At 43.5% G+C, this 24,669-nt stretch overlaps 1 protein-coding gene across 8 annotated transcripts in view; it reads right to left on the reverse strand.

The window, feature by feature from the left end:
- Positions 1-7,731, reverse strand: part of KLHL24 (kelch like family member 24) — a 54,461-nt gene extending 46,730 nt beyond the window's left edge. For 2 of the 8 annotated variants that reach the window (XM_007485949.3, XM_007485950.3), the window contains exons 1-2: positions 7,499-7,649; positions 1,254-1,311 (exon numbers count right to left, since the gene is read on the reverse strand). The gene's annotated coding sequence lies outside the window, so the exon portion shown is untranslated. Of the gene's footprint in view, positions 1-1,253; positions 1,312-7,498 lie in introns of all 8 variants that reach the window. The other 6 variants (XM_056819839.1, XM_056819842.1, XM_056819840.1 and 3 more) reach the window with 5 other exon arrangements.
- Between the last annotated feature and the right edge of the window lie 16,938 nt (positions 7,732-24,669).

Consider the following 24,669-nt stretch of genomic DNA (forward strand, 5'->3'; position numbering starts at 1 on the left):
GAGCTTTTGACAAAACAGCAAATCTATTTGGAATCTGGGTTTCTAATAGTAGGCCACGCAATGATGGAGCAGTTCCAGTCAGTCCATGGAGAGGAAATGGAGGTTGGAGGAGAATAATCTCAACATCCTTCTCCATGACCTTAGGACTTTGTGACCATCAGAGAGTCAGAAGTTTTAAACTTCCCACTGAGATGGCAGCAATATCCCAGGACAACAGTCTGAGGACAAAAAACTTCCAAGATTCTAGACAAAAGCTGATGACCCTGAGCCCAAAAGAGCCCTACAGACACCGAACTTCCTGAGGCCCCAAGAATGAAGAAAAGGGCTCCTAACAGTCAGGAATCTGCCCTTTGACCACATGACATCTCTTAACTTTGGGTCTTCTTTCCCCTCGACTCTGCATGTACTTGAGGAGATGGCCTGTCCATCCCAGACTTTGAGGGGAATGTTTTTATGGGTTTTTTTATTTGCTGCAACTTCTCAGGTAAATATCCCTTGATAAGAGCTAACTGATGTTCATTGGTAATTGATAGTGGAGGTATCAACTGATGGATGGGGGGGGGTAGTCATTAGCAAAAGCACTCAAAATCAATCCCAACCAGCCTTATCACTAGGATCCCAAGGGATGAACTTGTGGAAACCAATGGACCAGCCCCATTCAATGTGGGAAGCAAGTGCAATAGATGTGGCAGCATCATACCATAATGAGTCATTGTCTTCTCTCCTCACAACTGACTGCAGGTCTACAGATTATTACTACCTTTTGGACTGCCCAAGAGGTTCCAAAGGACATTTGTGAAGTAAATATTTTTTAAAGTTGTTCAGAAAAGATTCTCATTTTAGCTGTCTATGGAGCCCAATAAGAGTCAGCTCAAATAAACAGTGTTGACAACAACAGAATCTCAAATGTGATCGATGTCCATAACATATAACATCTCAGGAGAGAGAACCTGGAACTCAGGATTTTAAGAAACAAAAGTTAAACATTGTTTTAACAAGTAATTGGGGAAAAAATTATAGGAAACAAAAAAAGCGAATAAAAGAAAATTAAACAGAAGAGATTCAAGACAGACAAATGAGCAAGACTAAAAGGTCAAGTTACTAAAGAGAATATGAAAATTCTTTCCTTTGAGATCTTTAAATACAAAATAGCTATTTGTCTAAAATGCCATTAAGTGAAACCTGCTTAGGGAAAGGGGATGACAGAGATTTCCTTGATGACAAAATTTAGAAGTTACCCATTTTATAAATACCTTTATGAGCATTTGTTGTACAAAGCCACACAGCCCAAAAAATTGTGTTTTTTCTCACCTAAAATAAATGAAATAGAGAAAATCAGCTGCTGTAACCACCATATCAAGGCTTTGTTGTTGTTATTGAATCATTTTCAGTTGTGTCTGACTCTTTTCAAATCCAATTGGGATTTTCTTGGCTTAGGTACTGAAGAGGTTCACCATTTCCTTCTTTAGCTCTTTACAGATGACAAAACTGTCTGCGGTCGGATTTGAACTCAGAAAGACAAGACTTCCTGACTTCAGGCCTGGTCACCGGGCCACCTAGTTACTCCTCATGTCAGGGTTATTTGCCATAATTTCCTTAAAGTATGTGTTATATACCATGTCAGAAAGCTAAAATATTTTGAGTCACAAACCAATTTTGAATCACAAACCAATCCTTTATACTTGAGGTTGGAATGCTACTGCCAGAATATTAATCTCTCTCAATTCCATAATTCATTATCTCAAATGTGAGTTCAGTTTTAGTACCTTCCGGTTTATTTTGCAACAGTTTTGCCCTGATTTAAAATTTATTAAGCCATATATGCTTGAATTATACTCAGTATATCAACAAAAAACCAGATTGCTCTGGCCAAGATTCTCTTCAGCTCTAGAGCACCAAATACTCCTCCCCTGGACCCTCTCTCCCCAGAATACCTTGTACCCTGTTGGCCTCCATTCTAGGTATGCTTCTAGAGGACTAGAGACAAGCAGGTAAGATCCTTGGGGATAGGACCTGTCTCTTCTCTTCTACCTTTGTGTCCCCAGGGTTTAGTAAAGTGTCCCAACTCTCATCCCATGAACAATCTTTGCATGGATGGGGGATGGGGGTGGAGACATGGTCTTAGTCCTCTAAAATTTGGCAGATGGCTTAGGAAGTCCTGAGGCCCCAAAACTCACCACTCAGGTCCCAGACAGGTGATGAGTTTCCATTTCATACTGAAATACTGGGAGGTAGAACTGGCTTGAGTTGGGAAAACCCTTCTATCAGATGCTGACTGGTGATCCCAGCCAGGTCCCAAACCTCTTAAGAGGCCCAAATGATTCTCTGAGAGTCAAGGTGTAGAATAAATCTCTCTGGTAAAGGGATTATATCCTACCCCCCCACCCCTGCCCACTGATGTAACTCCAGGGCAAAGGTCAAAAAACAACTCCCCCAAACTAATGAGTCCAGAGAGTTCTGGTTTCTGCAGAGTGGGCAAACCACCCTCCAGACACAGGATTGCAATTCCTCAGGAAGGCCTTCCAAGTGGACTTCCACCCATTCACCAGTATTTAGCCAGGGTGGTGTGAAGTCTCTCTCTACATCTGGTCTGCATATACCCATTTATAGATGTACACACATGCTGTTCTTTCCAGATGGAAACTGTTTCAGAGGGATTCTTTCATTCCTGGTCCTTGTATGTGTCAGGCAATACAGTACAGTCCCTAGCACACAGCAAGAGCTTATTATATGCTTGTCAGCTGACGGAATCTATGACCAGGTTCAAACTTGAGGTAGCATTTTCTAAAATGTATGATTTATATCACTTCCATTTCATGATATTACTTTGGGGTTTCCATTAATAATTTTTCAAAATTAAAAAAAAATTAATGGGAATTACAATTCAAATGTTTAGATATGACTACTTCACTCAATTAAAAAAGTCACAATTTATATGCAATACCAAATTTAAAATTCAATTATATCTGCTTTTATTCTCAGATGGGTCCAACAAGTACCTCTAAAATTTGCATAACCAAATGTCATCTATATTGTAAAACTGTCTTAGTAAAGTAAAAAATGTTTCAATAAAAACCTAGGACAACTTGGGGGGAAAAAGCCAATCTTTATGTGAATTAGATTTGCTATCAAAAATCTCTTAGTTTGGTGCTGATTATCATATACACATATTTATTTTGTTTTTTAAAAAAAACTTCATGATGCTTCATAGATATGGTATTAAACTATGTAAAGAAGACAATTCATTCAGCTTAATTCCTCCTGATTGTGCTAAACCAACTAGTCTTGAGGGAAGGCAGAAAATGCTTAGAGAAAAGAGCAGCATCTTGGATTGGGCACAAGAGCTCAACAGTCTCAGAAACTTTGGTTTCTAAGCCAAGAATCTATGAATAGAACATTCGTTACGCATTGAATCTTTGAGGTTCAAATGTAGGACATTCTAAGGCGTTTATGCCAAGAGTTCAGATATCCACCAGTGACAATGTGTATCTAAGAATACATAAATATGCATATTGTTCTCTAGACTTAAAGGGCTGATGCCTCCTCACCCTCCCACAGCCCAGGCTAACTTTGGCCTAACCCAGAAGGAGACTGGAGTCAGCTGAGGACTCATCTCCAGGGCTGAGCCCCTACAGCCAGGACTCAGAAGTGTCTGGGTCATTCCAGAGATGTCTGTTTTAGGACAGCTTTTGGATGGGTCCAAGTTAAAACCTAATCAGCCTCCAGGCCTGGGCACTTTTTCCCTAATCCTGGCTGGATCAGGGTTAGAGCAGCTACAAACTGGGGTGACCCCAGGTGCCTGGAATTCTGATTCAGAGGAGATGTCAATGCTTCCAGACCTGGCCCAACCCACGATGGCCCCACAACAGCAGGTACTGGAGCTAACAAAGGACAGACACCTAAGTATTTATCACACCAGAGAATTGGAAAATACTGAGTTTGTAATATCGTTAGTATACGTGCCCTCCCAAAGAGCCCGTCAGGAAGGCTTCCTTTTAACACACTTGCCAAAGATCACAGTGACAAATCAAAGGTAGTATTTGAACACAGAACTTTCCTAACCCCCCAGTCCAACACCATTTACTAGGCCAGACTATCTCCTCTTATATATGGCACTAGGCTAAAACTCAAACACAAATATCTGGTCACAGGAGAAGTGCATGGCACCCCTCACCAGTTTACTGTGATTCCCATTCCCTGCATGCACAAAACAGCCCTAGGAGGGCCCTCCCTGGCCCCCAGGTCTTGGGCCCCTGGATTGTAGGGAAAGAGCTCTGCATTAGAACTTCAGACTCCCCAGAGCCACAAGACTGAGGCCAAGCCTTAGCCCAGCCCACCATGACAGTTCCTGCCTTGAGCCTCCTCCTCAGCTGCCATTGCCTCTGTTTGTACCAGAATCAAACCCCAAATCTCATTTGGCTTGTCCGGGCCCATCACAGCCTGGCCAATTCCTAATTTTCCAGTACTTTATGATCCAGGGGCAAGGGACTCCTTTGTACTTGTACTTTGATCCAGCCTCTCTTCATTGGGGGAACACTTTCCCTCCTCTCCTCCTGCCTGCCCTGAAGCCTCAGCTCAAACCCCACCTTGTACAAGAGGCCTTGGCTGGATCCCTTAATGCCAGCACCTTTCCTCTGAGATCAGAATCTTATCTGAACAGATCTTGTACAGAGTTATTGGTATTGGTGTTGGAAGACAGCTGATTTTGTACTCTAACCTGATTCTGTCATAACATAAAATTATTTTAACTTAAAACAAGTAGAAGGAAAAATTGTTTAAGCCCACAGTAGGTCAAAATGAATAATTCTATTTCTCCGTTATCACCCTCCATGGTGCCTTCCAGCTTCGGCCACAGGCCACACTCGGGTCCCTTGATCCTGGGTCACTGCTGCTCTGGAGCCTAACCTAACCTGGGGAGCTTCTGGGTTTGCCCAAGAGCTGCCCCACAAGAGCCTGTTGTTTACTTTGGCCAATCCCAAGCCTGTCTCAAGATACCTAAATCCATGGATTATCCTCAAAATGAATATACTGATTTCAACCTGACAGTTCATCTACTTCTCCCCAACCCAAGTTAACTTTAGAACCCTTAAAATTTTTAGAATAGCTGGAAGTAATGGCACCTGGGGAGGCAGAGCCCAGGCTCAGAGCTGTCTCATGTTAAATTTCACTTTAGACATCTCCTTCCTTATTGCCCCTTCAGAGCAGGAGATGCCTTTCCTAGCTTGGTACCAGGCAAAGTTGGGCATGCACTGCAGGTGCTCAGGGTCACACAACCAGAGTACTCAGAGGGAAGATATTCCTGTCTCTCAAGCCTGCCTGCCCCCCCACTTCATGTGGCCTCTTGATAACACTTTATTCATTATAATGGCTTATTTTATAAAAATGGAAGCTTCAGATAATAAAATTTTGGTCCAATCTTGACCAACATTGTTGTTGAAAACATCAATTTGGCTATCCCATTCTCAAGGATGGAAAAGGGAATTCATTTTCAGATGTCTAAGGTTGGCAAGGGGGCATATTCTCTAGTTGCTTAAAGCAAAAAACTCTTTAAAAAAAACCCCCAGCTAAATCTAAGTCTGTGCACGTTTCATTGGAGCCGGATTGTGGCATAGGAGAAAAGCTGCTACATTTGCACTTGAAGGTTGTGGGTTCAGATTCTGACTCTGCTCCTGACTGTTCCTACTCCTGTCTTTGGGGTCAGCCCCTGCCCAGCTTTCAGCCTCCTCAGCTCCTTCTAGGCTGCAGCTCCTGTCACATCCACACTGTCTTATTGTCACAGGATGCTTCTCATTTCTAGCTCCAAAGAATTCTATAATGGTTTCTTTGAAGCACCACGCACGTTTTCCTCTTGACCTTTGGTTTTTTAAGGAAATCACAGAAAAACAAGGAAGTTAAAAAAAATTTATTGAATAAGGACTGTGGGTTTTAACTTGGCCAAAAGCCAGGAAAATATAAGTTGAGGCTGAGAATCAGAGAGTGGCTCTTCTTCCTGTTTACATAGGTCCAACCAAGTGACTAGTCTGAGGCCCCACAGAAGGCCCACCTTGGACTCTGCCATTGTCCAAATACAGGGCTGAGTCTTGCCACTAGTGATGTCCCCAGAGCATTGAACCCATCACCCCTGGGCATAAAGGAGACTGATCCCAGGCCTCCAGCAGCCTCTAGGATGTGCCAGGAGCCTCCTTGCTGCCTGTGTGGCCTGGGACAAGTCCCTACAGAGCTGGCAAAGGTGGGACATAGGGCGAAACCTTAGGGGACCAGCAGACAGGCCAGGAGACCTCCTATGTGGAGCCCGGCTTCTCCCATCTCTCTTGGGACTTTCTCCCTGGGGAAGAGGGGTGTAGAGCTGTCCCCTATTAATTTCGCTTTATAAATTATTTTATTGTCCCTTCACAGTAGTGGATGCCTTTCCCAGCTCTGTCCCCAAGCTGAGTGGGATGCGGATGGCTGGTACTTTCCCTGGTAGGATCCTGACTACCAGGGCCTGAAGCCCGGGTCCGGGGGCCTGCCCTGGGGGACAGAATAGGAGCTCTCGGTGGTTCTTCACTCTCCATACCCCACGCTGGCACAAAATTGGAAACAGAGGCCCAGAAAACTCGAATCTAAAACTAAAAGTATCCTCGGCCGCCATCGAGCCCAATTCGCCCCCCTACCCCACTTTACAGCTGGGGGAACTGAAGGCCAGAGCGGTGAAGGAACAAGCAGTAAGCGGCTGGGTCAGCATTCGAACTCGGAGCCCGGCTGTGGCTCCGGCGGGGAGGAGCGGGGTCACGGACAGGTCACACGCGCCACCACGCCTCTAGGTAACTGTCCCACCTCAGGAAGAGTAAGCGTGCGCGCCCTCCAGGTCACCTTCATGAGGGTGGGCGAAGGGGCAAGGGGAGGAGCAGGGAGCGCCTAGCGACAGGTCAGCCAATCAGCACGCGGAGCCTGTCCCGTTGCCCCACCCGCCCGCCTCCCCGGCAGCCAATCCGCGACGTGCTAGCAGGGTGTCCGCAGGACGAGGAAAGCTAGCGGAGCCCGGGCGTCAACAAACGGAGGCCGGGGAAGGAAGGAAGGAAGGCGGGTGGGGGCTGGGGGTTGGGGGCATGGGGCGAGGCGGGGCTTCTGGAGAGTCACCTCCCCTCCCCCAGCCCCTGGGACCGGGCTCCTAGGCCGCACTCTGCACCCAGCGCCGTAAACAAACAAAGGCCGGGAAGTGGGGGAGGGGGTCTCGGTCAGGTGACGGGGTGCCGCACGTTTCGCAATCGCACCCTGAGCTGCTTCAGGATACAGACCTCGGCCCCCGACCCCAGCCCCGCCGATCCCTGAAGACGGGCAGGAATGGAGAGCGTCCGGGTGGGGCGGGGTGTCTCGCTCTCGGGCCACGCACGCGCCCCGACCGACCCCCTCCCGGCCCGTTCGGCTCTGCTCCCCGCTCCCCGCCGGCCGCAGCCGTTCTCTCTCTCGCTCTCTCCCCCATCTCCGGGCGGGTCGCAGAGTTACGGTCCCCGGCTACCTCTCAGGCTCAGCGGACCCCCTTGGCCCCGGCACCAACGCTCCCCCGGCCGCAGCTAGCGAGCGCGGTCTCCAGTTCCCTTCCCTGCGGCGTCTCCTGCCACCTCGCTCCGAGGCCCGAGCTCACAACAAAGAAGGCACGTGACCCACCCGACTCAAAACACGGCGTGTAGACGCCGGCTGGCCAATCAGGGGCCGCTCCGGAAGCCCCTCGGCATGCTGGGACTTATAGTTGCGGCTTCTTCTCGGGCTGTCTCGGCTGAGGCTCCGCCCCTCGCGGGGAGTGAGACTGGGGGTGAATGGGGAGGGGAGATGACGTGTCACCTGGCCGGCCTCTTGAGCCTAGCCTGGAACTCGGAGTAGTGGAGAAAGTTACGTGTAAAACTACTCCGACTGATCGCTCTTTTTAGTCTGGAGGCCTCGACTGTCCAGTCGGTAAAGCGGGGATGATGTTAACATCTTAAAGGGTTGAGGCAAGCATCCCTTCCTCGTGAAGCGCTTGGCGAAAGCCTCATTGATTAGGCACCTACTGTATGCTGGGCACAAAAATAGCCTCTGTCCTCAAGGCACTCGCAATCTAATGGGGTCAGAAAGCGAACGCATTTATTAAGCATCTACTATGTGCCAGGCAAAATTTTCAGGGCTGGGAAACAGGAAGAAAGGCAAAGGACAGCCAGCCCCTCTCTCAACGTTTTCCCTGTCGCAGGTGGAGACACCATGCAAACAACCCTGTACAAACAAGCTTTAGTCCAAATAAATGGGAGATAATCATCAGAGGGAAGACATTGGGGGGGATTGGGAAGAACTCCCTCTGGGTGAGGGAAGCCAGGAAGCAGAGATAGAGAGGAAGAGCCCATGTGAGGGTGCTCCAGTAAGTACCCGGGCACAGCCAGGGCAAATGCCCCTTGTCGGGAAATGGCCCTCCGTCTAGTGCCAGGAACAATCAGGTCTGGTTCAGCTCTGCAAAATGATTTAAGCATGTCTATTAACTCATCCTGGCCTCAAAGCCCGGCTGGGAGGTCAGCGCTAGCCCCTCTTTGCCTGAGGCCACACACACAAGTCCACTAAGGGAGCATTCACACTCAGGGCTTGCACCCGTTCCAGAAACTCACTGCACTCTTGGTGCACCCGTCGCCCCTTCCCTCCCCCCCCCTCCCCCCCATGCTCGAAGTTAGCCAGGTTTGGGATTCTTTCTCCTCGTACCTTTTGCGAAATTTTACTCCCCGCCAAGGCCATTCTAGAATAATTTAAAAACTACAGTCTTTAAACAAAAGTGCTTGAAAAGCATTCGATAAAGTGACATCAGAAGCAGCCTCCAATTGCCGGGTGGCTCCAGATGCCTGGCAGCCCCCACTTCCATAGCTGGCGAGTGCTGCTGTTCAGCTCTAGACCAGCCTCCTGTAAGGATCAACTTGGAAACCTAATTAATGACGCAGATACTTGTTCTTCCTCTGCCTCGACTCATCTCTGACACCCCTGATGGAACCCTAATAGCTATAGCTCAATTTAAGGTTTACAGAGCACCTTATATATATATATATATATATTATCTCACTGGATTGCTACTGGAACTCTGGGAAGTAGATCTTAATATTGTTCCCATTTTCAAGATGAGGAAACTGAGTCTAAGAGATTAAGTGACCTGAACAAAGCTACACTCCCCATGTCTGAGAGAAGATGAGACCCCCAAGTCCTGTGTGTTATCTCATGAGTTTGCTGAGCCCTAAAGTACTGTGCAAATTATTATTCAAAGAAAATAACTATAATATAACAGAAAATAAAATAAAAATATAACTATATCATATCAAAAGAAAATAGGGAGCCAAGATGGAGGAGTAACTAGAGTGGCAAAGCTCCATTTCACCATGAAAATCCTGTCTGACCAAGATTAAAATATCAATACAAAATGAATACTGGAGTGAAAGAACAGAAGATAAAGAAAATATTCATTCTTTACATTGAAGCAAAATCAAGCCAAGAAGCACTTACTCTATGTCAGGCATCATACCACTAAGCATGGGATCCAACATACCACCAGCAACTCCATACAAGATGTACATGTGTGTACACACACAGGGTAAGCTGGAGATCATCCCCAAGCTGAGAATGCAAGGAAGGCAAAGGAATCCATTCTCTGGAGCCCAAAGGGAAAGCATTTCAGGCACTGAGGACAGTCAGTGAAAAGGTTCCCCCATTGCCTTAGAATACCCAGAAGAGAGAAAGATGGGAAAGGTCTGAAGGGACCAGGTTATGATTGACCTTTGAAAGATAAACAGAGCATTTTATATTGGATCCTGGAGGTAACAGGAACCCTTGGAATTTATTGAAGAGGTTCAGCAGAAAAGATTTTCATAAACTGCCCTTAATACAAATAGAAGAGATTCTCAGCCCTCACCCTTTAGAACAAAGAGAAGAATCATGCCAGAAAACTGCTGTTCTGAGGACTGGCCCTTTCTTTTTTCTTCTTACCTTACTCTGTGTCTGGGGCAAGAGAGATCTCACCCCAATTGAGGCATTCAGACCATGAATTCTTGGCTTTTTTGTATACAAATAAATGCTGCCACTTTCCAACTTAAAGTCTGAAAAGGGAAGTGTGGAAGGAATTGTGCCCTACTCCCTAAGATTATAATGAGGTTCTAGTGAGTGGATTTCCTCCTCATTCTTCTCAGCAATATTTATCCTTGTCATCTGTAGATGCAGGGTTGGAGGCCCCAGAGATCAACTAATACTCCTAAGATCTTCATTCCTTGCATGATAAAAAAAAAATGCACAGAAATTGGATAGGATTAAACAACCTTCCCAGAAATAATTGAAGCTGCATTGTAATTTGGAGATCTTATACTGAGATTAAGATAGGAGGAAGTCTGAATTTAAAATGAAAATACTCACTTGGCTGGAGGTGACATGGAAGTGGAAACTGATGGGGGAAGTGGGGGATGGTCTGTGTGGGGTCTAGAAGATGCAACAAGAATTGACCAGGGTCTCTTCCATAAGGACTGATGGGATCCTGGCTATAGTGATCAATTGGGGGTGGGTGGGTTGTTTTTTTGTTTAACAGATGTATCCCTAGAAATAGAGGCAGTGGAGAATTGTAGATAGAGATCTGGCTTCAGAAATGAGAAGGCCTGTGTTCAAGTACTCCATGACACAAACCATCTGTGCAACTCTGGACAAATCACTTGACTTCTGAGTTCTCTAGGTATCTCTCTAGGACTATACTTTTTTTTTTCCTTACAGTATTGATCAGCATTGGTGCTCTGAGTTTCCTCATACAGAGGTTCCCTATTTAAGTGAAATCACAGGTCCATTCCTTTTTCTTCTTTCCAGAAATGTTCATAGTGCTCTGTTCACTACTCTACTCCTCCCTCTCTAGGCTCCCCAACATGCAAGTGGATATTGAGTTCTCTAGTCCCATCTATCCAACACAGGAATTCTTTTGGAGCAAGGGGTCTTCACATTTTTTGTGTCATGGCCCTCTTCAGTGACAGTCTGCTAAAGCCTTTGAACCCCTTCCCAGAATCTTGTCTTTAAATATGATAAAAAAAAAAAAAGAATCCATAGGATCAAATTAAGTCATCAAACTCTTTTTTTAAAAAACCAGTTCACAGCTACCAAGTTAAGAACCTAGGCTTTGGAGGCTCCCCAGTTGGGAGAAAAGTATCATTTGGTAACATCTAATGCTTTTTGCTTTCATTCCCTGACATTTGACAATTTTGGGATTTTTGCTTGGTTGTTTTTTATTGTGGGCTTTGTTCAGTTGTGGCTGTGGATTTGGTGTTATACTTTAGTGGAACAGGAACTTTTGAAAGATTCAGCTCCAAGAAGAGTCATGAGTACACATCCATGTCCACATATATGGAAGTCTCCAGGAATCCATTCCTGGCCTTGTGTTTTCCTGATATTTTGATCATTGTTTTAAATAAGGACAATAAGTTTTAATTAATATTTTCTGTTTTTTTTTTTTAATATCACCACAGTTATCCCAAGCAACCATTTCCTTTCTCCATCCCAGAGAGCCAACCCATCTGACAAATAGCATCTTTTAAGAAAGGAAAAAAAAAGTCAGTGTGATTGATCAATAGATTGAAAACATCCTAAAGCATTTCCTGTATGTAACACCTATGGACCTCCCACTCCACAGAGGGGAAAGCTGGGAGTGTATTCTCATCTGCCTTCACTGGAGTCCTATTTGGTCTTCACAATTTTGTTACATTGACTTTTGATTTTTTGGTGTCTGATTGTTCTTTCCATTTATGTTGTAGTCAACTGCATATATTGTTATCTTGACTGCTGACTTCACTCTGTTCATGAAGCTCTTCCCAAGCTTCTCTGTTTCCATCACACACATCATTGTTTATGGCTCACAAAGATTCCATTCCATTTGTGGACTATAGATTGTTTAGCCATTCCCCAATTGATGGATATCTCTCTTGTTTCCAATTCCTCACTGGCACAAAGAGTGCGTCTATCGGTGTTTTGGAGTGTATGAGACTTCCTTCTTCTCAATGACTTTTTGGGGGTATCAGGATGGTTGACATGTTGGATGGCAGAAGCTAGAAAAATGGGCCAAATTTAATTAGTCATAAAGCACTGCTCTGACTATCTCATCCCCCTGCTCAAGAAACTTCAGTGATTTCCTTTTGGCTCCAGTAAAAAATATAAGTGAGCAGCTAGATGGCACAGTGGAGAGAGAGTGCCAGGCCTAGAGTCAGAAAGTTCTAATTTAGGCTCAGACACTTTCTAGCTGTGTAACCCCGGATAAATCTTTACCCTGTTTGGCTCAGTTTCCTTATCTGTAAAATGAGCTGAAGAAGGAAATGGCAAAGTACTCCATTTTTCCAAGAAAATCCCAAATGGAGTCACGAAGGGTCAGACACAATTGAAAAATTACTGAATTACAAAAAATACCTATTTTTCCAAACTGACTGATGTTACATTGTGGCCATACTGGCCTGCATCACCCATCTTCATACCTTTGCACAAATTGTTCCCCATGCCTGGAAGGCTTCTTCTCTTCACCTCTGTCTCACTTCTGTCAGGAGGCCTTTCCTAATCCTTCCACTTGTTAGTATTTTTTACTCCTGCCCCCAAATTTATATATTTACAGAAATATTTATAATATTCTTATTTTCTTGTTGTAATTTGTGTGTGTGTGTGTATGTGTGTGTGCGCGTGTGTGTGTGCCTGTTGCTTTCCTTCAGCAGAATATAAGCTCCCTGAGAGCAGGAACTCTTTTCTTTTTCTTTATTATTTCTAGAATCCAGCACAGTGTTCAACATATAGTAGGTACTCAATAAATGCTCAATAAATTTCATTTAATTGAATAAGGTAAGAATCAATTAGGAGAAATCTAAAGTCTTACAAAAAATCAAATGCCCAGTTCTAGAATGGGAAAGTATGACTAGGCAGCAGTTTGGAAAGAAACAAAACTGGTGGCTTCAGTGGAATACAATCTGAAAATGAGTCAACACCGTGAAATGGCAGTCACAAAAGGTAATGCATTCTTGGGCTACTTGAAGGGACAGATAATGTCCAGAAAGTGGGTGGAAATCAGTTTAACTCAACAAACATCTCTTAAGTTCAAGGCACCATGTGTAGACCAGGCACCATGAGTTAGAAACTGAACTTGGAAAGACCAAAGCAATCCCTGCAGTCAGAGAACTTATGTCATATTGGGAGACAAAACATGCACAAAACAATAAAGTTCTTGCTAAAGAACTGGTAGCTTAGTGGATTGAGAGCCTAGGTTCAAATCTGGCCTCAGACACTGCCCAGCTGTGTGACCCTGGGCAAGTCACTTAACCCCCATTGCCCAGCCCTTACCAATCTTCTGCCTTGGAACCAATACACAGTATTGATTCCAAGAAGGAAGATGAGGGTCTAAAAAATAATGGCTACCCACTTGCTCCCATAATGAGGTGGGAGATAGCATGTCAGGTTTTGGATGGCTTTGCTAGAAAGAGGTAAGTTTATAATTTGGGTAAATTGAGGAGAGAGGAAGAGGATAATCCATTTGAGACTTACTGGGTTGCTGACAGTACACTAAGTCAAGATTCCAGCAGACAATTATTGGTACAGGATCAAAGTAGATAGCTGGAAGCAATTAGGTGAACTAGCAGATAAGCTGTTGGACCTGGAGTCAGGTAGAACTGAGTTCAGATCTTGGCTCAGATATTTATTAGCCTTGTTGTTTTTCCATCATTTCAATCATGTCTGACTCTTCCTAATCCCATTTGGGGTTTTTTTGGCAGAGATTCTATAGTGGTTTGCCCTTTCCTTCATTTTACAGATGAAGAAACTGAGGCAAACAGGGTTAAGTAAGTAGATTAAATTATGTGCTCATTCAAAATTCCATTCACTTCTGCAAATTACAGAAAACTCGTGATATGAGTCACTTGTCCAGAGTCACACAGCCGGTGTCTGAGGCCATATTTGAACCCAGGAACCAAGGAATGGAGATGGGACACGGAGCCGAGAATAATATCTCAGAGGCAAGAAGGATCAGTGAGGGCAAGAATAGGCAAAGAAGGTTTCTTGGAATAGGTGGGACTTGAAATAAGCTCATTAGGAGGAGGTAAGACACCCAACTGAGATCAAAATTTTAAAAATACATCAAACTTGTCCTGAAGTCCTTTTCTGATGCTTACTCATCTCATGGAAGTGATCACGAGTTCTTGAAGTTGGAGTCAGCAGAGAGCAAGCTGTGGCAGGTCCTTACAGACTTGTGAGGGCTTCCAGATATGGGGCCATCTGTTGTCAAGGACCAGCCTCACTTATTTCAGAGAGACTCATCACCTGCTTGCTCCAGGTGATAAATTTTTAGCCATAATAACTCTAGAAGAAAACCGCGAGGTCAAAGAAGGCCAAAATCCAGTTGGAGTGTGCCAACTGACCAAATCATAATTGCTTGAAGTAGAGAAGTATAATATTTAACAGGGTTTCTTGTTTGTTTAGCCCAAGGAAAAGCATCTCTAGCAAAGGGAATGGTAATTAGGCTCTTTTATTGTAAGGCTATAACCTACACCAGGGGTCCCCAAACTATGGCCTGCGGGCCACATGTGGTCATTTATCCGGCCACTGAGGCCATTTATCCGGCACTTCTGGAAGGGACACCTCTTTCTTTGGTGGTCAGTGAGAGGAGCACTGTATGTGGCAGCTCCACAAAGCACTGCATTGCTCATATACAGTACTACTTCCGGTGACATAATCCTTTATGGGGCACCTTAGAATGGATTATGTGGCTGCACAATGGAAGATGTCAGCAAGGTAAGTGGCAATCTGGGGGAGGGGATTCTGCACTGTGTGTATTGCTGCCCAGTTAGGGTTAGGGTTAGGGTTAGGGTTGGAGTTAAGGTTAGGGTTATGGTTAGGATTAGGGTTAGGGTTAGGGTTAAAGTTAGGGTTAGGGTTAAAGTTAGGGTTAGGGTTAGGGTTAGAGTTAGGGTTAGGGTTAGGGTTAGAGTTAGAGTTAGGGTTAGGGTTAGGGTTAAGGTTAGGGTTAGGTTTAGGCTTAGGGTTAGGGTTTGGGTTAAGGTTAGGATTAGGGTTAAGGTTAGGGTTAAGGTTAGGGTTAGGTTTAGGCTTGGGTTTAGGGTTTGGGTTAAGGTTAGGGTTAAGGTTAGGGTTAGGTTTAGGCTTAGGGTTAGGGTTTGGGTTAAGGTTAGGGTTAGGGTTAGGTTTTTATAGTCCAGCAGTCTGAGGGAAAGTGAACTGGCCCCCTGTATAAACAGTTTGGGGACCCCTGCCCTACACAGTTGAGTACCATATCCAGTGACATCAAGCTGAATAATAAATGCTCCAAACACAATGTTTTTCACTGGAAATGTGTCAGAAGGAAAAAAGGGCTTAGTTTCCATTTACTTGTGTTTTTCTTAGGTATTAGCAGACTGTACATCTTGAGTTTTCTGTAACAATCAGATGTGAATGGAATTTTTTGAAAGAGCACATAGTCTAATTACTGCTCAAAACAACCTTAACTCTGGGTTTGCACAGATAGGATTCAGTCTTGGCAAGCTGTTCACAATTTGTACTTTGGCTCAGACTTCCACCTAACAAGTCATCTGGGAACAGCAGAACACAGCTCCCACCTAGGTCGCTGGGAAAAAAAAGGTAAAAGGACCATCATTTCCCAGGCAGACACACTCAAACTAAGAGTGCTCTGCTTTTAGGGCAGGCTTGATTTCACTGGATAGAAAATGCAAAAGACATCTGAGCACATAAATAATTCAAGAGATTTTCTCCCTACCTCTCTCTTTCCCAGAGAATGAAGCTGTTCTTCAAGTTTATAGGACTGAGGACCAATCAATAAACATTGATTAAGCACCTACTATGTGCTAGGCACTGTGTCCCTCAGGGTCAAGTGTCCAGCAAACCTCCCTGTTCTCTATATACCACAGTGGGGATGGAGGCCAAGATCTGGGGCATCATCCTAGGTTCCATGCCTCCATGTTTTTTGACTCTTAGTCCGATACTTTCCATTTCTCTCCATGGGGTTTAGTTCAGTAATTCCTTCCCCCCTAATTGTTTTTTATATTTTATATCCATCACTTCCATTTTTATGTTACTGTTGTTTCTGGATCTATACCATCCTGCCCCAATTTCTATTCTTATAAAACAATCATTTTTGTTTTCATATAACTGTCCTTTTAATATCTTTAAAAATGTTTATTTCAGGGGTAGCTGGGTGGCTCAGTAGATTGAGAGCCAGGCCTAGAGATGGGAGGTCCTGGGTTCAAATCTGGCCTCAGACACTTCCCAGCTGTGTTATCCTGGGCAAGTCACTTGACCCCCATTGCCTAGCCCTTACCACTCTTCTGCCTTGGAACCAATACACAGTATTGACTCCAAGACAGAAGGTAAGGGTTTAAAAAAATGTTTATTTCACTATCTTTCCTGAATTTATCCTTTAACTTCCACCTTCCCTTTAGGCAAAGAAAAACAATTTCCCCAAGCCAATGACACAGCAGCTATTCCTGAGAGCATCAGCAACATGACTTTTCTATAGTTTATCACCTCTTAGGTGGAGAGAGAGTGGAGCATTTACCATCTCTTCTCCAGAGCCCAGACTAGCCCTTACAATGATATCGTTTTGTTTTATTATTATTATTTTCACTTACTTACATTACTGTAGCCCCTGAATATATTGTTCTGATACTACTCACTTTACTCTACATCAGTTAATAGAAGGTTTACCATGTTTTATTTTTAAATTTTAAATTCTTTATATTTATTTATCATGTTAGAGAACATCAGGGCATCTAGATGGCATAGTGGTGGATATGGACCTGAGTTCAAATTTGGCCTGAAGACACTAGCTCATTGACCCTGGATGAGTCACTTTACCATGTTTGCCTCAGTTTCCTCATCTATAAAAATGATCTGGAGAAGGAAATGATAAAACTCTCTAGGATCTTTGCAACTGACAAAGAGAACACTAATATTCCATTTTATTCACGTACTACATGTTCAACTAGTCCTGAGTCCATGAGTGCCCATTTTGTTCCCAGCTCTTTTCTTCTTTAAACCCTTACTTTCTGTCTTAGAATCAGTACTGTGTATTGGTTCTAAGGCAGAAGAGTGGTAAGGGCTAGCCAATGGGGATTCAGTGACTTGCCCAGGGTCACACAGCTGGGAAGTGTCTGAGGCCAGATTTGAACCCAGGACCTCCCATCTCTGGACCTGGCACTCAATCCACTGAGCCACCTACCTGCTCTCTCCTAGTTCTTTTCTACCACCTTTAGGTCAAGGAATATGAACAGTTTGGCCACTTTTCTTGAATAATTACAAATTGTTCTCCAGTGTGCCAGGACCAATATTAATTCTACCAATAATGTATAGTTGTATCTTTCTGTAGCTCCTCTCACTATATATTTCCATATTTTACCATCTTTGCCAATTTGATGGGTGTGAGATAAAACTGCGGAGCTGTTTAATTCTAATTTTCCTCTTGGTTGGTGATTGGAAGTGTGCTTTCATGTGGTCAACGAGAGTTTGCAATTCTTCTTTTGAAAACTGTTTGTTCGTGTCCTTTGACCATGACCAGGAATTCTTAGGACTCCACCCCTGCCTGAGCTGCTGCCATATCTTGGGCCATGTGATTTCCTCCTCTCTTGGGACCCCCCATTCTTCCTTTCCTGGAGTTACGTGATTACCTAGAGGGTATTACCAGGCCATTCAGGCTTCCCTACAGGAAACTCGAGTCTGTGTGTGACCTGGTTTCTCTTTGTCTCTGATTCTCTCTTTTCTCTCCAAATCTGTAGCTACTCTCCCAGGCAAATAATATATATAAAATATTTAGCACAGTGCATGGCACTTAGCAAGCATTAAAAGAAAAATAAATGTTCCACATATTATATATTTTATAAATAAATAAATAAAAAATAAATATATAAATATGTAAAGGCCACCTCTAAGGGTGTGGTTCAGGTATAAATTAATCCAAGACGTCAGCCATGATTAGATCAATCATTTCCAAATGCCACTGACTTAATCGGTCATAAGGTGGGGGGTGGTCAGTGAACCAATGAATAAGCAGGAGAAAAGCATTCCTTAGACCCTACTGAACAAGTGTAAGCAGCCTAGTATGGGGAAAGGGGAAATGGATATATAGATACCCTGTGTTCAAATCCCAGCTCTTCCACATACCACCTTTGTGACTTTAGGCTGGTCTGTAAAAAATAGACTCGAATACAGGACTACAATCCCCACGAGCCTTTGCTCCACTTCCCCAGAATGCCTTGTAATCTCACCTGGGCCGAGATCGAGAAGGTATTTAAGCTGATTCAAAGGCTTTTGAGGGTCTCTCTCTTGGGTCTTTTGGACTTCCGTTTTGCAGCAGGAGCATCTCTTGCGTGATGTGAGGTTATTTTGTCTAGGCCTCTGGCCTAGGCACATGTTTCTTACTTGTATATTCTTTAATCTTTAACCTTTAAAAAACCTCTAAAAAATATAATACTTCTTGCAGAGAGAAACTAATTTCTACCTGCCTCAGTCTCCCCATCTCCCCTAAATTTTAATCTTTACAGGTCACATAACTTTTCTTGTTTTTTTTTTTTAATCCTCACCTTCCATCTTGGAATCAATACTGTGTATTGGTTCTAAGGCAGAAGAGAGGTAAGGCCTAGGCAATGGGGGTTAAGTGACTTGTCCAAGGTCACATAGCTGGGAAGTATCTGAGGCCAGATTTGAACCCAGGACCTCCCATCTCTGGGTCTGACTCTCAATACACTGAGTCACCTATCTGCCCCCTTTCCCCCCAGCCACTTAACTGTTCTGGGCTTCAAGACTCCCTCTACATAGCTTTTGAGGTCCCTTCTACCTCTAAATATATGATCCTAAATTACACAGGTGGTATCCATGGAGAATATCTTCAAAATGGTCCTCATCCTTCATCCTTGACCCCAGGTTCCTCCTGGTCCCTCCATGAAAGGTCCACTGATTTCAGAGATTCAATTCATAACACAACTAAGCTAACTTAGAGAATCCAATTATTTAAGAAACATTCCTTGTGTTTGTGCTCCCTTCTGACACCATGATTAATAAGTTGGTCTTCCTTCCTTGGCATGGCAAATATTGTTTCTGGGTCCCTTGTGGACTAAATATCCTCACTGGATGTGGGATGCTTAATCATAGTACTATGACAAGCCCAATTGTTTTTGAAATCCTGCACACATTTCTTTTTTCATCATAGGACCATCGTTTGAGAGATACAAGAGACTTCAGAGACTTAGTCCAACTCCCTCATTTTGCAGAAGAGTAAATCTGAGCCCCCCAAATTAAAGGATGTAGACCCATAAGATGTTAGCACGAGAGCAGGAAGAGTCCTAAGAGGCCATCTAGTCCACCCCCTTCTTCTCCTCATTTTACAGATGAGGAAACTGAGACCCGAGTGGTTAGATGACCTCAGTCTCTGCTTCTGTAAGCCTTCAGCCTGAATTGTGACAGCAAAGAAATCAAAAGACTGGAGGTTCTCAATGGCGGACATGATGGCCGTGTGATATTAATGAGAGGTGGTGAGAAGGTTTAGCAGCTGCTAATTCTGCTGTAATGGGAAGTTCACGAAGGTGACCTGGATGATGATCTTGGTTCTGCCACTCGTTTAGTAACTTTTATCAAACTATTTATCTGAGCTTCCCTTTCCTTATTTATCCTTCCTTATTTGAGTCTGTTGGGCTGGGAAAGTTACCCAATTTCTCTCTGAGTTCACTGGAACCTCCATCTTGTTATCTCTCCCATAGAAGAGAAAACCAACCACTCATTCATTCATGCATAGGAGATACTATGGGAATCTTGAGCGTTACCATGTGTTATCCATGTGCTTAGGACAACCCAAGTCCCTTCTCATCCATAAAATGAGGTGACTGCTAAGGTCCTTCCCAGTTTTAACATTCCAGGAGTCTATGATTTGGGAAGGACATTCCAAGCAGGGAGAATAACTGGAGTGAAGTCATGGAAATGGGAATGAGCAGGGGAGGTATAGGGGGTAGTGGGAGGACCAGCTTGGCTGGAGCAAAGGGCGGAGAAGGTCCAGGAAAGCTGGTGAGGCTTGCTTTGACAGGTTGGGAGGAGAAGGTTTGATGTACCAGGAACTAGTTGGTACATCCCAAAGGACAGTGGAGTCAGGAAGACCTGAGATCAGATCTTGCTTCTGGAACGCACTAGCTGTGGGACCAAAGATGTTATGTAACTTCTGAACCTCAGTTTCCTCATCTTTAAAACAGGGATGGGGATAGACAGAGTGGTCTCTCGGGTTCTTTCCAGCTTGGATCCTCCCCCCCTAAAATGCAGCTTGGGCCAGCTCAGCCTTTTCCTCCAAGGAGTATTGAATACCTTCTTCCCAGCTGCATCTGTTCTTGCCTGCACCCCACAAGGGTTATGAATGCTCCATTGCAGTTGTAGCACCTGACTTTAAGGATCCCTGGATCTGGGCAAGCTGCACTTGTGGACATTTCTTCCTGGCTGACCTGTGGCCTTAGCACTTAGCAGACAAAGAATGCCAAGGCCTCCCTGCTTGTCTGGGGTAAATGAGTACAGGATGTGGAAAGCACTATCAAAATACAAAATAGCTTTGGCAAATCCTTATTTCCCATCCTTGACCTCCATCGTCCTCCTCCAAGTTAGACCCTCAGAAATGGAAGGGGACCTCAGAGATCTAGTGATGAACAGATTGAGTGCTGGGGAGAGGGGATCTGCGATTGTACAGGTATGGGGAGAATTCCCTGTTCTCATGCTGCTCAGCCCCTTCTCTACAACGGAGGCTTTAGAGAGATGGCTGGAGCAGAGAAAGATGGGTCAAGGTGGGGGAGAACTTGAATGCAGGTCTGCCTGGCTATATGGCCAGCTCTCCATCTAATGTACTATGCTTCCTCTCTTCTCACCAGAGAATCTTCTAGCCTTCTGAAATACTGCAAAAAAAAAAAAGATAAAGGGGCACAGTTTGGTGGCTCAGGAGATAGAGATCCAGGCCTAAAGACAGGAAGTCCTGGGTTCAAATCTGGTTTCAGAGACTTCCTAGCTGTGTGACCCTGGGCAAGTCATTTGGCCTCAACTGCCTAGCCTATTCTGTTCTTCTGCCTTAGAATCAATATTGATTCTAAGACAGAAGGTAAGGGTTAAAAAAAAAAGATGAAGGAAGGTAACAGTGCTGAGGATGTCTACAAAAAAGATTCCCAACACCATGATGAGGGGAAGTAGACTAATGATAAATACTAAATATTAACTAAAAGCTAATGTTAAATTATAAAATAAAAAATCATAAAATAAAAGCATTAAAATACATTAAATCATACATTTGAATAATGCCATTAGGACTTGTTAAAATGTTTACTTCCTCCTGGCTGTTTTCTTCTTTTGTTTGAAATGTCCCTTCGATGAGAAAAGAAAGGCATCATAAAGACTCTCCCCTGTACCTCAAGTTAAATTTTGTTTTCCTGTGTGGTTGGATGATGATAAGAATTCTTTCATCACACAGATATAGCTCAGAGCTTCCTTCTAACTTAGCTGTATTTCCTGTTCTCAAGAGTCAGAGGCCTCTCAAACACTTTACCCTGGGACTCAGTAAGAAGATTCCATCCTTTATTATAATCCAGACAGAGCCAGACACGTCTGTCTGCAGCTGCTGATTCCACATTCCTCGGGCCTCTATCTTGCTGAAATCCTTGGCCTTTCCTCTACTCAGTTGCCACATCAGAGCTGAATGTCTCCGCATTTTATTTTGCCCTATTCTTGTTTTCTTTTACGTATATGTTTTCTGAACATTCTGAACGCTTCAGGCAGATGACAACCACACATGCTTAGACAGACACTGGTTCATTATTCTAAAAGACCTTCATTATAATGGGGAGAGGAGAGAAGCATTTTCCAGAAGCAAAACATGGGAATAATTCTTCCATAGAGGAGACTTTAAAGAGGTTGTGTTAGGTGTGGAGAAAACAGATTCCAGACAGTAGGTTGTTTTATAGGTCAAATTTGTGTTTTAAAATTGTGACTCTTGGGTGGCTCAGTGGACTGAGAGCCAGAATGAAAGATGGGAGGTCCTGGCTTCAAATCTGGCCTTAGATACTTCCCAGCTGTGGGACCCTGGTCAATTCACCTACCCCCTATTGCCTGGCTCTTACCACTCTTCTGTCTTGGAACCAAAACACTGTATTAATTCTAAGATGGAAGGTAAAGACTAAAAAATATTACAACTCTCTTCTATGTGACTTGTTCACTTTAGGCTTTGACTTTATCTCTGAGATGAGAATGGGACCTCACATGGCCCTTTCTTGTGTGGCTCAAGTGTTAATTCCTTATATCTGCAGAAGGACTGTGTGCTACTGTGTTAATTATCCAGCCAAGGAGTTTAACTGGAGAGGTGCAATATCAGAACTGACCATGAGGCAGTAAATGCACTAAGGGAGCCAACCTTCAGGACTCGCAAATTATTCTCTCTGGTACATGCAAAAATAGTCCTTTCCTAAGAGGCTAAACTATCCCTGTTGGCCACTGGAAAGTAATTAGCTTGCAAAATCCTAGGCTGCTTCCTAGCACTCTATTTAATAGGCTACATTTATGCTTTGAGCAATCTTTCATACCATCTTTTCTTCTCAGATCCTGCTTTTGGTTCAGTGATATAGTACCAGGAGAATGCTTGAACATGGTAAATTGGTGTCAAAGGGAGGATTTGAACCCAGGTCTTCCCAATGCCTCTTTGGAGATCTTCAAGATCTTCAATAAGATGGTTTCTTATTGGGTGTATTAGAAGAATGGTGTGAACTAGATATGTGCTGATGTCCCTTCTAGTTCTCAAATTATGTGATTCTGTGTCCTTCCATTCTAATCCTTAAGGGAATAGGTTCCTGTATGATTGATCATGGCCTTGATCTTAATCCTGTTTATTATTGACACATATGGCTGTAGGTATGATAAGTACTGGATCTTGATTTCCTAGATATGGGAACTCCTCTACTAATGGCAGGTTGTCACCTTTCCTGCAAGTTATAATCTTAGAGGCTTGTCTAGAGCACTGATATGAACTGATATGCCCAGGGCCATGCAGCTAGTCTGTATTTGAGGCAGGATTTGAACTCAAGTCTTCCTGGCTTTCAGGTCATTTCTCTCTATTCTGTCCCATTGCTTCTTAATTTTCCACATGGCCCATCCCTTTGGTGTCAGTGCTGTGCTTGGACTTGGGTATGGAGCTACTTCACTCAATTCACTCTGCAGTTCTACTATGACCTGATGTGACCTAGAGGAATGCTGGGTATTTTTTGTTGTTGTTTTGTTTTGTTTTCGTGAAAGAATAAGGAGAGGGTGGTTGGGGTAGGGGCAGAGGAGATGAAAACCGGCACAGTTTGAGTACTCAAAATCTTTCCTTAGCCTTTCTTTTTCTTTGAGACATCAACCCAATGTCAACAAGGGAGGGCCTGAGTTTTTGTAAAACGATATGGCCAACATCCCTTGGGAAAGGGGCTGTAGATCTCATTATAGCATTTTCTTTGGTCCTGTGGCATTGTTCAGAAGCGATTAAAAGAACTTTGGCCTGGAAATTAGATGACCTGGGTTTTGGTCCAAGTTCTGCCATTAACTCCTTATGATACTTTGAGTAAATCACTTAACCTCTATGGGCTTCCATTTCCTTCTTTATTAAGGAGGAGGATAGGACTAGATAATCTCTGAAATCTCTTTCACTTTAACATTATAGGATTCAAGTAGGTTCACAACAAATGCTTTCTAAAAGAATGAGGATGAGGACTAGAACTGTGATTTCACTAGTATAGAGGATCCCTCAGGTGAAGGAACTCTCTACCAATGCAGACTAACAATCTGTTTTCCACTTTATAGAGGATTTAAAGAGAATTGAGAGATTAAATAATTGGGATCACTTAGCCAGGATTTGTCAGAAGCAAGTTTCAAAGCCATGTTTTCCATTTTCAAGTTGATCTCTCTACCTACTGTATAATTAGAATGTTACCCTAAAAACTACAATTCCCAGCATCCAACTCTCCTCACATAGGGAGGATATAAATTTGGTGTAGCCCCGCCTCTACCTCTCTTCTCTTCCTGACACAGCTTTGGTGGAGTGGTTCCTTTATTTATTTATTTATTTAGTTTTTTAAACCTTACGTTCTGTCTTGGAGTTAATACTGTGTATTGGCTCCAAGACAGAAAAGCAGTAAGGGCTAGGCAATGGGGGTTAAGTGACTTGCCCAAGGTCACACAGCTGGGAAGTGTCTGAGGCCAAATTTGAACCTAGGACTTTCTGTCTCTAGGCCTGGCTCTCAATCCACTGAGCCACCCAGCTGCCCCCGGAGTGGTTCTTTTAAATAGGCAAAGAGAGTTTGGGCATGCGGCCTTATTTTGTTAGATAATTACCTTTTTATTCCTTTACCTCTAGTGATTATTAATAAACTTCATAAAATATAACACTTGGAGTAGTGGATATTAATTTAAGTCCTATACCACCATATCACATTTCTCTCTTTTTAATTCAAATAAATATATGAATGAAGTAATGAAGAAATAAATGATTGAATGTAATCTTACCTCAAGTAAAATGGAATTGGTTTGAATTCAGAAATTGAAAAGAAAATTTAAATTATTTCTTGATAACTTTGGAAAGTTAGTTTATTTATGTTGTAGATATGTAATTTAGTCATGTCAAGCAAGATTTACATACGTTATGGATAAGGT

Source organism: Monodelphis domestica, chromosome 2 (assembly GCF_027887165.1).
Source record: "Monodelphis domestica isolate mMonDom1 chromosome 2, mMonDom1.pri, whole genome shotgun sequence".
Lineage (NCBI taxonomy): Eukaryota > Metazoa > Chordata > Mammalia > Didelphimorphia > Didelphidae > Monodelphis > Monodelphis domestica.